The sequence below is a fragment of the Coenobita brevimanus genome, chromosome 81, assembly GCF_032717465.1.
Source record: "Coenobita brevimanus isolate Jiangsu-jjx chromosome 81, ASM3271746v2, whole genome shotgun sequence".
In the NCBI taxonomy this organism is placed as follows: Eukaryota; Metazoa; Arthropoda; class Malacostraca; order Decapoda; family Coenobitidae; genus Coenobita; species Coenobita brevimanus.
The window spans coordinates 11,198,881-11,212,253 of record NC_137034.1 but is presented as its reverse complement, the minus strand read 5'-3'; the positions used below and the strand labels follow the sequence as shown (position 1 = coordinate 11,212,253).

At 42.5% G+C, this 13,373-nt stretch overlaps 1 non-coding gene across 1 annotated transcript; it reads left to right on the top strand.

The window, feature by feature from the left end:
• Nucleotides 1-2,022: 2,022 nt before the first annotated feature.
• LOC145409572 (5S ribosomal RNA) lies at nucleotides 2,023-2,141 on the top strand. The gene has a single exon (XR_013899137.1). It is a non-coding gene; the product is annotated as a 5S ribosomal RNA (ribosomal RNA).
• Nucleotides 2,142-13,373: the final 11,232 nt, after the last annotated feature.

Here is a 13,373-nt window from a genome sequence, read left to right as displayed (position 1 = left end):
AGATCAATAAAATTACGATAATAAATTCCAGGTAAGATTTTTTTTTTTTTTTAAGATGATGAACACAGAAGAAAAAAAGTGAATAAAAAATATTCCATACACGAAATTGCAGGTGTCTTCAATTTACGAAAAATCTATAACAGTTGAACTTGAACAGCCGTAGGTTGAAGTTTGGGGGAAACTATTCTTGGGATGTGAGTTCCAAACAGATGCAGTTCGGGGAATAAAAGATTTCTGATAGGCTGAAGTTCTGCAACATGGCAGTGTGACATTCCAGTCATAAGCTCTACCAGATGCCCGTGTGGCACAGGGGAAGGCATGAGGAGGTGGCACAGTGGATACAACTTCATCTGAGCATTTACCATAAAAGTATCTGTAAAATAATGCAAGGAAGGCAACATTCCTTCTTACAAGTAGAGGAGGTAGTTTATTTGTAATAGCAGGTTTATCAATAATTCTTACAGCTTTGTTTTGAATTTTGTCCAGTTATTTTAGAGCAACCTCTCCACATCCATTCCACAAGAGTGAGCAATATTCCAGCTGAGAGTGCATATGACTTATAAATTATGGCTAATTGCTCGTCAATGTAGAAGTTATAGATTCTGTACAATTATCCAAGTGTCTTTGAAGTGGTTTGGCTATAAAACATGAGAGGTCCAGCTGAGGGTATTGTTAAGCAAAACACTGCCAATTTCTATACTTTTTGAGATGGGAATATGAGTAGCATTACTTACTTACTAAATTGTATATATTGGGTTTTAATAGCAATAAATGATACAGTGTTATTTTGTTTCCATTCCGTGATCTTAGATAAATTTTGATTCATGAAGACTGTTGTACTGAGTCGTGGGTTAAGGATATTAAACTTTGTGAATGGATGTTTAAATGTCAATGAACTGTTAAGCATTAAGTTATCTGCATATGAGTGGATGGGATTATGGGTGACGGATGAGATCATTAATATGGATTAGGAATAGGGTTGGAGCTAGTAATGATCCTTGTGGCACACCGGCGTTAATCGAGTGGAAATTGGAATATACATCATCTACTTTTACTATTATTTCTCTGTCGCTCAGAGATGGGGAATCAGTGAAACAAAAGAAGATAGGCCATAGCAAGGGAGTTTGGATAGTAGGGAACGGTGCCACAGTCTGTCACAAGCTTTAGAAATGTCAAAGGCTACTGCATGCGTTTCTCAAAGTTCGTCAATTGACTGATGGATGATATGAGTCGAGAGACTGAGTACATCAACCGTGGATCTTTCGTTGCGAAACCATACTGTCTGTCACTAATTAAGCTGTTGGATTCAAGATGTTTAACAATATGTTTATAAATTACAATCTCAAATACTTTACCCAGAGAAGATTTGATATGTGTTCGTCTGTAATCAGAGGGGTCAGAGGAACTTCCCTTCTTTGGAGTTGGGTGGATACTGGCTTCCTTTCAAGGACTAGGAAATGAACAAGTACTTATGCATAGTCTGGATAAGTTGGCTAGAACAAAATCAAGTTCTGGAGAACAATTTTTCAAAACATTTGGAGGTGTTCCATTTGGACCTGAAGCTTTGTTTGTTGGTAAATTGTCTAGGTTCGATTTTAGTATCTAGTCTGTATCTTAAGTGGGGTAATTTCGGGAGAATCAAGTTCTAGTACAGGGTCGTTCTGACTGATTTCCTCTAAGGTAGGATTTTTGGCATTTGTAAAGACAAGGATATTCGCTTTTCCACGCGGGTCAAGTATTGTGTAAGAATTTCCACATCAAGTGGTGTTATTATTTCTCAGATGATTTTGTACTGAGCCTCTTTTTTTTTTTTTTTTTAATTATCTTCGATCATTCCAAACTGAGATTCAAATCAGTCTGAAAACAAGGTCTGAATATTATAATAATAATAATAATAATAATAATAATAATAATAATAATAATAATAATAATAATAATAATAATAATAATAATAATAATAATAATAATAATAATAATAATAATAATAATAATAATAATAATAGTAATAATAATAATAATAATAATAACGGCCATGCCACGTTGAGTACACCGCTTCCCGTCCGATCAGCGAAGTTAAGCAACGTTGGGTCTGGTTAGTACTTGGATGGGTGACCGCCTGGGAACACCAGATGCTGGTGGCATCCCTACGTGTCAAGTGGGGTTGGTGGAGGATTAGTGCCCCTCCCTGTAAAACAATTAACTCTAAGCTGCCACCCCGTTTGGGATACATGGCGTCTGGCAATGAATGAATAATAATTATTATTATTATTATTATATCATTATTATAATAATAACCACCAACAGTAATAACAACTGTGAAACAAGTGTTCACAACAACAACTACAGTTGAAAGCACTCAGAAAGTGCATACCTCCGCTAATGCCATTGCAGTTAAAAAGGATTCGGATCCGGATCCGATCCAAATTTATTCAGTTCTTTCCCACCCTTGCACAAAATTTCATTGAAATTCATTGAGAACTTTTTGAGATATTGTGCGGGATATTTCGGATCCGGCCTAAAATGTAATCGCTTCTTCCTTGGCCCAGGCCCACCCTTCCACAAAATTTCATTGAAATTAATTGAGAACTTTTGGAGATATCGTTTGAACAAACAGACATACAGACAGGAAATCATAGGTGAATGCATAACCTCCTCCAACTTCGTTGGCGGGGGTAACAACAACAACAACAACAACAACAACAATAATAATAATAATAATAATAATAATAATAATAATGTCTGAAAACAAATAATTTCATATGGAATGAGCTTGATTTTAGGCAACCGAAATGAAGAACATGGATGAGTAGGTAACCAGGCCAGGCCAGGGCCATCTTCATACATGGATATGGCCCTGGCTAGGCCCCTTGTGGCACTGAGTAAATGAATATTCCTACAGCTTTCTGAAAATTCAAACCTATGTTTTGATGGGCCCCTCGTCGGGTAAGTTCCATTGCATCTCTTTATTAGCGATTTGATTTTGGATATGACTAGTTAATATTATTTAGTACGTTGTTTGTGAAGATTATGGCCATCTTTGAAGGATTTTTATAACGCAAAAAGGAGAGTAAGGTGTATTAAGCGAAATTATTAGTTTAGGAAAAGGTGTTAGGGAGCTTCCTTATCCGAAGAGAATAGGGGCAAAGGTTTAATCTTCAGTCAGAAATGTACTTTTAAAAGTTAATGAAAGAAATTACACAGGAAAATAGGAGAGACAGTGACTGTGACTGTAAGGAATGAAGACTGTTGGAAGCCATTTAGTCGAGATCCATAGATAGATGGATGGATGGATGGATAAGTAGGTAAGTAAATAGTTAGACAAAATGGCTGGGCATTCACTGATATATATATTGCTTGGTATATCCCTTGAGTGAGATGGCGTTCTTAAAGATAAGAATATTTTCGATTACGACCAGAGGATACTGTAGTGTTTTTACTCTAACTTGGCCCAGACTTGTGTACTTTTGCAGCTTATTTCACGTAGTTCGGTGGCAGAAAGACAGTACTACAGCTCCACATCCTTATAACAGCACGGCTTGACAAACATCATTTTCTAGTAGTAATCTTTTGTTACAACGCAGCACTGAAGGTGGAGAGATATAGTTTTAGGCCAAGTTAGTGTAAAAAGGGTATAGTCAGCTTTGGACAGACCTCTCGTAGCGACAGGTTTAGAAAAAATAGTATATATCGGCTTTGTGTGGAAGACGTAGCTTTATCCTGTTCTCGCTGCAGTCAAACGACAAGTTAACTAAAAAAAAAAAAAAAAAAAAAAAAAGTGAACAAAAACGATTATTTAAAAATAATGGACATTTTTAAAAATGTTTGTCTCTTTACCAGCAAAAGATGACATTGATTTGGGGGAGATAATTTCACACAGTGAAGGATTTAATAGTTTCATTCCAGCAAGTCATTTGTGTCTTATTAGGTTGTATTTATTTAACTGAAAGAATTCGTAGTAAAAAAATAAATAGAAGAGTATTAGAAAAAAATCAACGAAACAAGTGGAGGAATTAGATGAACGATGAAGGAAAAAGAAGACACAAGACTACTCGTCATCTGTGAGCCAGGTAGACTAATAACTCTGTTAGGTGAAAACTTGACTGTTATGTATCCATTCTGGATGACTCCCAATGCTGGTTGAGTGACATGTGAACTCATGTTGTGGTTCTAAGCAACTTAGTAAATAAATTTTCCTTCTACAATCAATACTTTCTGATATTTGAGTTTTCGACACAGACGGACACATACAGATGCATTTCGTACAAAAATAACGACCATTGACATCGTCTACCTGGCTCAAAAGCTTTAAATTTTTACTGTGCAAAAGTCAGCGAAATTTTTAACTGACGTGGAGGAAGGAGGAACGGATAAGCGCTGAGAAGAATACATTGCAAAAATATAATGAGATTTAAAGTTAATTTAACGAAAAAATAAGAAACATTGATTGATATATATGGAAATAAATTCCTATAGATACAGAAAATGTAAGAATCTGTAAAGGATAGTTAATAAAAATAACAAATCAGAGTCTGTGAAGACCAAAAGTTAGGTTGCTAGTTAGTAAGTTTAGACTCGTCCACCAATGAATATAATGTGGAGACGGGCAGATGAAACCCGTCAGAGTAGCACACAGTATACTTGAGGTATCTATTGTTAGCTCGACAGAGTAGGAGGTGAGTTATGGATTGGAGATGCTATTGTACAGCATGCTGTAAGAGCTGCATCATTTGACAGGCGATATCATTGGCGTTCATCTCGATGGGCTTGTCGATGTCGACGGCGGTAGTTGGAGCGGCGGAGTGCTCAAGGCTGAGGGTGGGCTCGAAAGGATCAGGTGGTGATACCACGGTGTTGGTCAGGGGTATGGGCAGGCGCGAGAACTTCCGTTTACCCTGCTGCTTCTTAGGTGGTGGTGAAGAAGCACAGGGCTGTGTGATGGGCGTGTCATCTGGCCGGTCGGCAGCAAGGGGTGGTGGTGAAGGAGGATCCTCGTAATGGATCGAAGGGACAGGGGAAACCAGTCCCCCCTCGGCTGCTGATGGCAGAGGGTGGACCTCCACTGTGGTTATAGAGGTGGTTAGATCGACGTCCATATCCGGTGCCGGGTCGTCAACGGTGGTAGTGGTAGTGGTGGTGGCCATCGCCCTGTTGAGAGGGCCATCCAGCTGCAGCCATTTCCACAGTGTTGTGCGGGGAAGGACTGACTGCAGCGGCCAAGCCTGATGCTCCTGACAAGGTGCGGAATGTGTATCACAGAAATGGCAAGGAGATCTGTGGGAGAAGGATGAGCAGTACAGCCTTCTCATCACCACAGAATGCCTTCGCCATCGCGATAGTATCAGTCTCCCTAGCACACTGAGGATCCCGAGGACGGGGCGACGCCGTGCATGGGCCTAGCCGTGCACTGCCATGACCCGCGGCCCAGTGACGTCCCTGGCCTCAGGACCCTTCAGTGTCTGAAAGAGATGAAATACTACCGTCTCGCCCTCGCCTAAAGTGTACTGGTGGCAGCGTGAGTTGGGAGCAACGATCCCAAGGCAGTGCACGAATACATCAGCACCAGTGTCCTGGCGCCGGATGAATCCGTGCCCCGCCTTCATGTTGTACCACTTCACCGTCCCCGTGATGGTCTGGGCTCGTGGCGACTGACATCTGCCATCGACAGCCCACCTCAACGGGTCGAAGAATGAGACACGTGCGGTGGCCATCGCTAGGTAGGAGGTGAGGAAGGTTTTTCCACCACAGCTGCTGGACCGGAAAGAAAGATTAAGTTGTACTTATTAATAAACTTCACACACACACACACACACACACACACACACACACAGAATGTGTACGTGTGTGTGGAGAGAGAGAGAGAGAGAGAGAGAGAGAGAGAGAGAGAGAGAGAAGGGGGGGTTAAGAGTGAGTTTGGAGAAGGAGCAGAAGAAAGGCTGGCAAATGGAGAAAGAGAGAGAGAGAGAGAGTGGAGAAGGTGGGGCGTGAGTAGGGGTAAGTGGGTGTTGGGCAGAGGATTTATAAGGTAAGTGGGTAAGTGAGATTGGGTATTTTGTGATGCAAATGGGGTGGGAGAGAGACGCAGTGGGGTAAGCGAGATACGGTGCAGAGGAGGGGGATGGGGAGGAGAGGGGTGGGGATGGGGAGTCGAAAGAGATGAGAAGAGGGGATGGGGAGGGGAAGGAGAGGAAGAGAAGGGATGGGGAGGAGAAAAAGAGTAATTAAGGAGAGGAAAGAGGGTGAGAGAAAGGGATGGGGGATTGGAAAGATCAGCGGAGAGGATAAGGAGGAGAGAAAAGGAGAGGAGATGGGACGGGGGAGGGGAAAGAGAGTAGTAGAGGGAGAACAGGAAGGGAAAAGAGAGTAGGAGATGGGTGGAAGAGGGGAAAGAAAGTTGGAGGGAGGTTGGGTAGGGGAAACAGGGTAGGAGATGAATGGGGGAGGGGAAAGAGCAGAGGAGGTGGGTGGGGGAGGAGAACGAGGGCAGGAGAAGGGTATGAGGAGGGGAATGAGAGTAGGAAGGGTCGGGGATGGGAAAGGGAGTAGGGGAGTGGTAAGGAGGAAGGCAAAGGGTTGGGGAAGGTAAGGAGGATAGGAGAGGGAGATAGGGGAGGGGAGAGAGAGTAGGAACAGGACTGGGGAGGGGAAAGAGGTGATGGGTGTGGGAGGAGAAAGAGGAGAGGGGTGGGAAACTGGAAAGGAGGGAGGAAAAGAGATGGAGAGGGGAAAGGAGGGAGGAGGATGGGAAAGGGGGATGGGGAGGAGGATGGGAAAGGGGGATGGGGAGGAGGAAAAGGGGAGGGGAGGGATTGGGGTGAGGGGAACTTGGGTGGGTGTTTGATGGGGAAATGTAGTGAAGTAGACAGAAAAATAAGGCGTAGAACTAGTACCTATCGAGTACACGAGGAACATTGATAAAGTTTCTCTCTCTCTCTCTCTCTCTCTCTCTCTCTCTCTCTCTCTTGCCAAGGCTGGGTCGCTCACTGGAATACAACACACGCCCATTAAATTTACATCCTGGGTGAGCAAGAATCTTAACTAGTTTTGAGTAAATAAAAGTTAGTTATGTTTTTCCAGCCTGTGATATAATCCTTATAGAATGGTTAGGAGAAAAATCTGTGAGTTAATGGGAATTAATGAGGCAAGAGTCCATTTTTTAGTGAATTTCGAGAACGGGAAATCTTATTTTTGCTCACTCCACACCATTTGATTATTATTATTATCATTATTATTATTATTATTTTTATTATTATTTTTATTATAATTATTATTATTATTATTATTATTATCGTTATTATTATTATTTATGTGTAGGTGGGGGCGCTCACCATCCACTCACTCGATGTAGTGCTGCTCTCGGGTGTCTGCCCTTTCCTCTCCAACCTTCTTTCCTTCCATACTCTTCTGTCTTTCTTTCCTTCATTCTTTCCTTGTCCTTCTGCCTACAGGTGACTTTACACTCCTTCTTCTGTCTATCTTTCCTTCATTCTTTCCACTTCCTTCAGCCTGTGGGTGATTCTACAGAGAGTGACAAGCCAAATGGTTTCCTGTGCACCAGGAAACCATTTACTACGCTGGGTGGTAACCATATAACCAAATTTTGGCGCCTGGTGGTTTAGTGAGTAATTATTGCCCTCCAGTCGGATTGAGCCGGTGAAGGTTTATATCCAAGGGATGGTTGGGGTTGATTGTTCATGTAATGCCACTCAGGGATGAGAGGCTGGTCACTCTCATCTTAAATGTAGGGACCAACTGCATAGCCCAGGGCTCCTACGCTCCTCATGGGGCAATGTAGGGTTGGATGATGGGTGGATGGATTATTATTATTATTATTATTATTATTATTATTATTATTATGATGATGATGATGATGATGATGATTGTTATTATTATTATTATTATTATTATTATTATTATTACTATTATTATTATTATTGTTGTTATGTTGGGACGTTACGAAGTGGAAGGGTTGGATATAAGCTGGTGCAGGATAGAGGGTCCTTCGTGTGGTGGCACTGGTATCACCAGGTGGCATCACTGTCTGGTTATACAAAAGGCCTTCAACTCCTTCCCTATCCCCCTAGTTTGGGGTGGTGTACTGCAGGGGGTGGGTAACTTTAGCCTGCAGTCTGCTGGAGTTACATTCAGATTTATTTGGGGTTAGAACCACTACCCCCCCCCCCTTCACTGCAAGAGCTCTGAGCAAACCTGATGACAATCGCCAGGAAGAAGCAAGAATGAGCAAACATTATAAGTAAACAGGATTAGAAGAGTACAGGACATGAATGACAGCAGAGGGAGGACGGGTGTATAGAAGTGATTCACAAATAGTAAATAAATAACAATAAAATATAATAAGTAGAAAAGTAAAACACTCAAAATAATAGACAAGAGCAATAGTAAACTGTCGATACTGTGAAGAAAAAAAAATGCTGTTTAATTTACGAATAAAATATAAACCAACTCAAGGGAATTAACATACGAAAAAGAAAGCAGATAAATGAAAGTTAAATTCAGAGAAGGGAAATATGGATCTAAAAACTTTACAAAAAAAATTTTTTGGTACAATAATGAAATGCATTTTTTTTCAGTGCATGAATGAGGACAATAGATGGAAGAAAAGAAGAAAAAAAGAAGCTGGAAAGAACTAGCTATGAATACAACAAATGATGAAGTATTTTTTTAATAAGATTAGAAAAAAGGTGGCATATAAAGATATTAAGAAAAATGAACATTGGAAACAATTACGCAATAAAAACAAAAATGAAGTGGTTTAGTGTAAGTAAATTTGAACAGATTTTGAGATTTGAAGCAAAGGATCAATTTTTAACGGAGTATGAGAGAGAGAGAAGGAGAGTGAGTGAGTGAGTGAGTGAGTGGGGTGGCTTGAATGTACAGGAATAATGCTACCCACACTGGCTAAGTCAACACGGCAAAGCTACGCGCCCCAAGAACTTTCACGTACTCTACCCTCATGATAGATAGGCGAGCGCGAGCGCGCGCACACGCGCACACACACACACACACACACACACACACACACACACACACACACACACACACACACACACACACAGATCCAACCCTAGTCATAAAGGGGATCCAAGCTTTGTATATTGATTCCAAACTTTATATAGGGGATCCAAGTTTTATAAAAGGGATTCAAGCTTAATGAAGGGGATCCAGGCCTCATAATGGGGATCCAGGCTTATCAGAAAGGAAATCGTTGTAGTGAAGGGATTGGCTAGTCTCCCTTTGCTCTTTCCTTTTGGTAACATTTCGCTTTTAATCATGCCGCCTGAGACGACCTTTATCTAGTTTAAGGTGGACCTCGCTGTGTAAAAGGGTTAAGGATTACAGAAGGAGGAGGAGGAGGAGGAGGAAGAAGAAGAAACGTTCCCACATGAGGAAATTTTCTTTTAACTGAACAAGGTCAAAACCGGAGTGAATTTTTTGCATCTCCGTTCGGGAAAAGAAATAAAATCTTTTCAGTGTGTGTACGTATAATTGATTCATCCGCTACGGTTATTAAAATCTGGAAATAAAGAGAGTACTGTCAAAACTTTTCATCCTTTTACAATGTGTAAACAGCAGTGGGAGTCTGTTGCAGTTTTTTTTTTTTTTTCGCCTGTAGATATCAAGTATATATCATCAGAACACTATCAGAGAGATTATTTACCTGGATAAAACGTACGTACATACGGAAAATTTGTATTCTGTGAGCATGCAGCGTTGTGTGTTTGTTGGGGGGGGGGGGAGAGTTGCACAGAGGTGTGTATGTGTGTGTGTGTGTTTGAGAGAGAGAGAGAGAGAGAGAGAGAAACCAGTCCTCGTCATGAAGGGGATCCAAGCTTTGTAAACAGATTCCAAGCTTTATAAACGGAATCCAAGCTTTATAAAGAGGATCCAAGCTATGCAAATATAAAGGGGATACAAGCTTTATAAAGGGGATCCAAGGTTTATAAAGGGGATCCAAGCTTTATGAAGGGAATCCAAGCCTTATAAAGAGGATCCAAGCTATACAAGTATAAAGGGGATACAAGCTTTATAAAGGGGACATAAGCTTTATAAAGGGGATCCAGGGCTTATAAAGGGGATCCAAACTTTATAAAGGGGATCCAGGCCTTATAAAGGGGTTCCAAGATTATCAGAAAGGATACAGTTGTAGTGAAGGGATTGGATGGTATTCATTTGCACTTTCATATTGGTAACATTTCAATTTGCCGTCTCAGACGATTTTTATCTAACTTAAGGTGGACATCGCGGTGTAAAAGGGTTAAGGATTTCAGAAAGAGGAGGTGGAGGAGGAGGAGGAGGAAGAAGAGGAAGAGGTGGAAGAAACGTTCCCACATAAGGAAATTATGTTTTAACTGAACAGTGTCAAGGCCGGCCTGAATTTCTTGTATCCCTGCTCGGGAAATAAAATCTTTCCAATGTGTGTACGTATAATTAATCCATCCGATACGGTTATTGAAAACTGGAAATAAAGAGAGTACCGTCAAAACTTTTCATCCTTTTCCATTATGTAAATAGCAGTGAAAGTTCGATGCATTTCTGTCGACTAATGTAATTGTCATCAGAACGTTGTACTGTACATTAGAGATTATTTACCTCAATGAAACGTATGGTACATACGGAAAATTCGTGAATTGTGAGCATAAAGTGTTGTATGTGTGATGGGGTGTGGATGGCAGAGTTGCACAAGGGAATGTGTGAGAGAGAGAGAGAGAGAGAGAGAGAGAGAGAGAGAGAGAGAGAGAGATCTACTACGTGAGATATAGGGAGCTTCAGAGTATGTAAACTTTATGTATGGTTACATAGCAAACATTTGCAAACAATACTGTACTCTTCAGCCCACGTCTGTAAAGCAGTTCAGTGCATGAATGGTCTTGCATGAAAATATGACTGCATGCATGGAGACCGAGTCAGGGATGCACAAACGGACTTAAGGCCAGACACGGCCTTAAGTCCGGTGGTTTGAGGCCGTAGCTGGCCGTATCTCGTTAAGGTCCATGCACAAAGCACTCACAGGAGGTTAAGGCCGCCTCAGCTACTAAGGCCAGCTCGCACTGGCCTTACCGTATTGTGACACGGAAGTAACACACAGATTCTCTACTATACATGCTGGAACCAACCTTTGTTATTGTTTATCTCAGACGCAGGATGGAGTTGGTAGTTGCCTATGAATTAGACCGTGCCTTGCGAAGAGAGCGGAGGTTCAGGGACCCACTGGACCCTCTTAACATAAGTGATGAACATTTATTGGCACAGTATGGATGCATGGTTGTGAAGAGAGCGGACGTGTGCTGAGCTCTTCTCTAGCTTGTAGGGTTGCCTCACTGGCTTTAGTTCTTTTTTTTCACCCTTCTGGTGCTCGATAGGATAGTTAGTATTCATTTTCCTCCTCTTCCTGTTAGTTAGAACAGTAGGTGTCTGTTCTATTATACTGAGTTTACCTTTGCTTATCGCCCACGGAGGGTCCCCCCCACTGATCGCTCTGGGGCGTGAAGAAACACGGTCGGGCCTCCCTGGAGTGGTTTGAGAGGGCAACCTCAGACTTAGGTGTGTGGTCCCCGGTTGTTTGTCCCTTGCTCGTTTTCTCTCCTTCTTCCCACTTCCCCCGCTAGGGGGGAGTGGTACTATGGAGGACGCCCCTACTGCCTCTCCCCCCCTCAGGGGGGGAGGTGGTCCTGACCGACCCCTGACCGATCAATGGACTGACAGCCCCCAGACAGAACGGCCCCAGACTCGATTGCCTCTGGACATTAATGTAAAAAATGCGGAGTTTGTGATTGTTCATGCTCTCGGTTCCACTCCCTTGAGCAGTCTCAATCCCTTCATGATTAAGAAGGTTATTGATGGCTGTGCTGGGGAGGTGGAACAAGTGAAAAAACTTGTGAATGGAGACCTCCTTATTAAGACCTGTAATTCCTCCCAAGTTAAGGACTTGTTAAAGCTGCGCAAATTCCACTGCTATGATGTCGAGGCCAAGATCCCAACATCCATGAATTCCTGCAAGGGTGTTATCACTTGCAGGGATCTCATGGTGATGAGTGAGGAAGACATCATAGAGGAACTTGCTCAGCAAGATGTCATTGATGCCCGGTTTATAACTAGATATTCTGAAGGCATAAGGACGAAGACAGCCACTATTGTTTTGACTTTCGGCAAGGTTTCACTCCCGGCACATGTCAAAGTTGGTTACGAAATTGTTAATGTAAGACCATATATCCCCAACCCACTCCGTTGCATGAAGTGTCAATTATATGGGCACATTGCTAAGAATTGTCGGGCTTCACAGTCAGTGTGTGGCAAATGTGCAACACAGGGTCACGATGCTGAGCAATGCACATCAGAGACTATCTGTTGCTTTCACTGTAAGGGTGCTCACTCCACTTCCTCTAGGGATTGTCCCAAGTGGAAGGAGGAGAAAGAGGTCTGCACGGTGAAAGCGACTGAGGGTGTCTCCTACTATGAAGCAAGGAAAAGGTGAAGCAGTTGCATGCAACTCCTACGCCGAATAGGTCCTATGCTTCGGCGGTGATGTCCCGTCCCGTGATGTGCTCTGCTGGGACACAGACTGACCCTGAACCGGTTCCTCTTGTCACACATTCTACCTCTCCATCTCAGCCTCCTGTCCAATCCACCTCTCAACCTGATACCCCTGTTACAACTTCCTACTCTCAGGCTGCTGCTGCTTCTCAGTCAGTCAAGCCTAAAACGAAGCCTGACAACTCTTGTAAGAGTAATATGACCACCCTTACTAAGTCACGTCCTCATGTTCTTCCTGCTCCTGGCCCAGCGAGGGAGAGGAAGGGTAGCTCTTCCTCGGTGGAATCTGGGAACCTCGTAATTGATGAAAATATGGAGGTTTCCGTAAGCAAGCACCGGGATAGGTCCACCGGTAGTCGCTCGCCTTCTGGCGGGCGGCAAAAAAAGCCTAAACACACTGGCCCCCAACGTAAATCTTAAACCGTCGCTTTCACTGTATTACAGTGGAATTGTAGAGGTATTGGGAATAAGTTACAAAATATAGCAATCTTGCTGTCAATACACAGGCCAGACGTTGTTTGTTTACAGGAGACGCGCCTGGAGGATCATCCAGATCCTCCACAGCTCAGACACTATCACTCGTATAGAAGATATGAAGGTCACGGAGTAGCCATATACACACACAAATCACACCCACAAACGGAAGTGATTCTAAATTCTACTCTGGAAGCGGTCGCGTGCAGAGTAAAATTTAATAACACGTATCTGTCTATTTGCTCTCTGTACTGTCCTCCACATGGCCCCATTGATAGTGATGCTTTAATTTCACTAGTGGAACACCTCCCTGGGAATAAGTTAGTGTTGGGCGATTTTAACGCCCATCA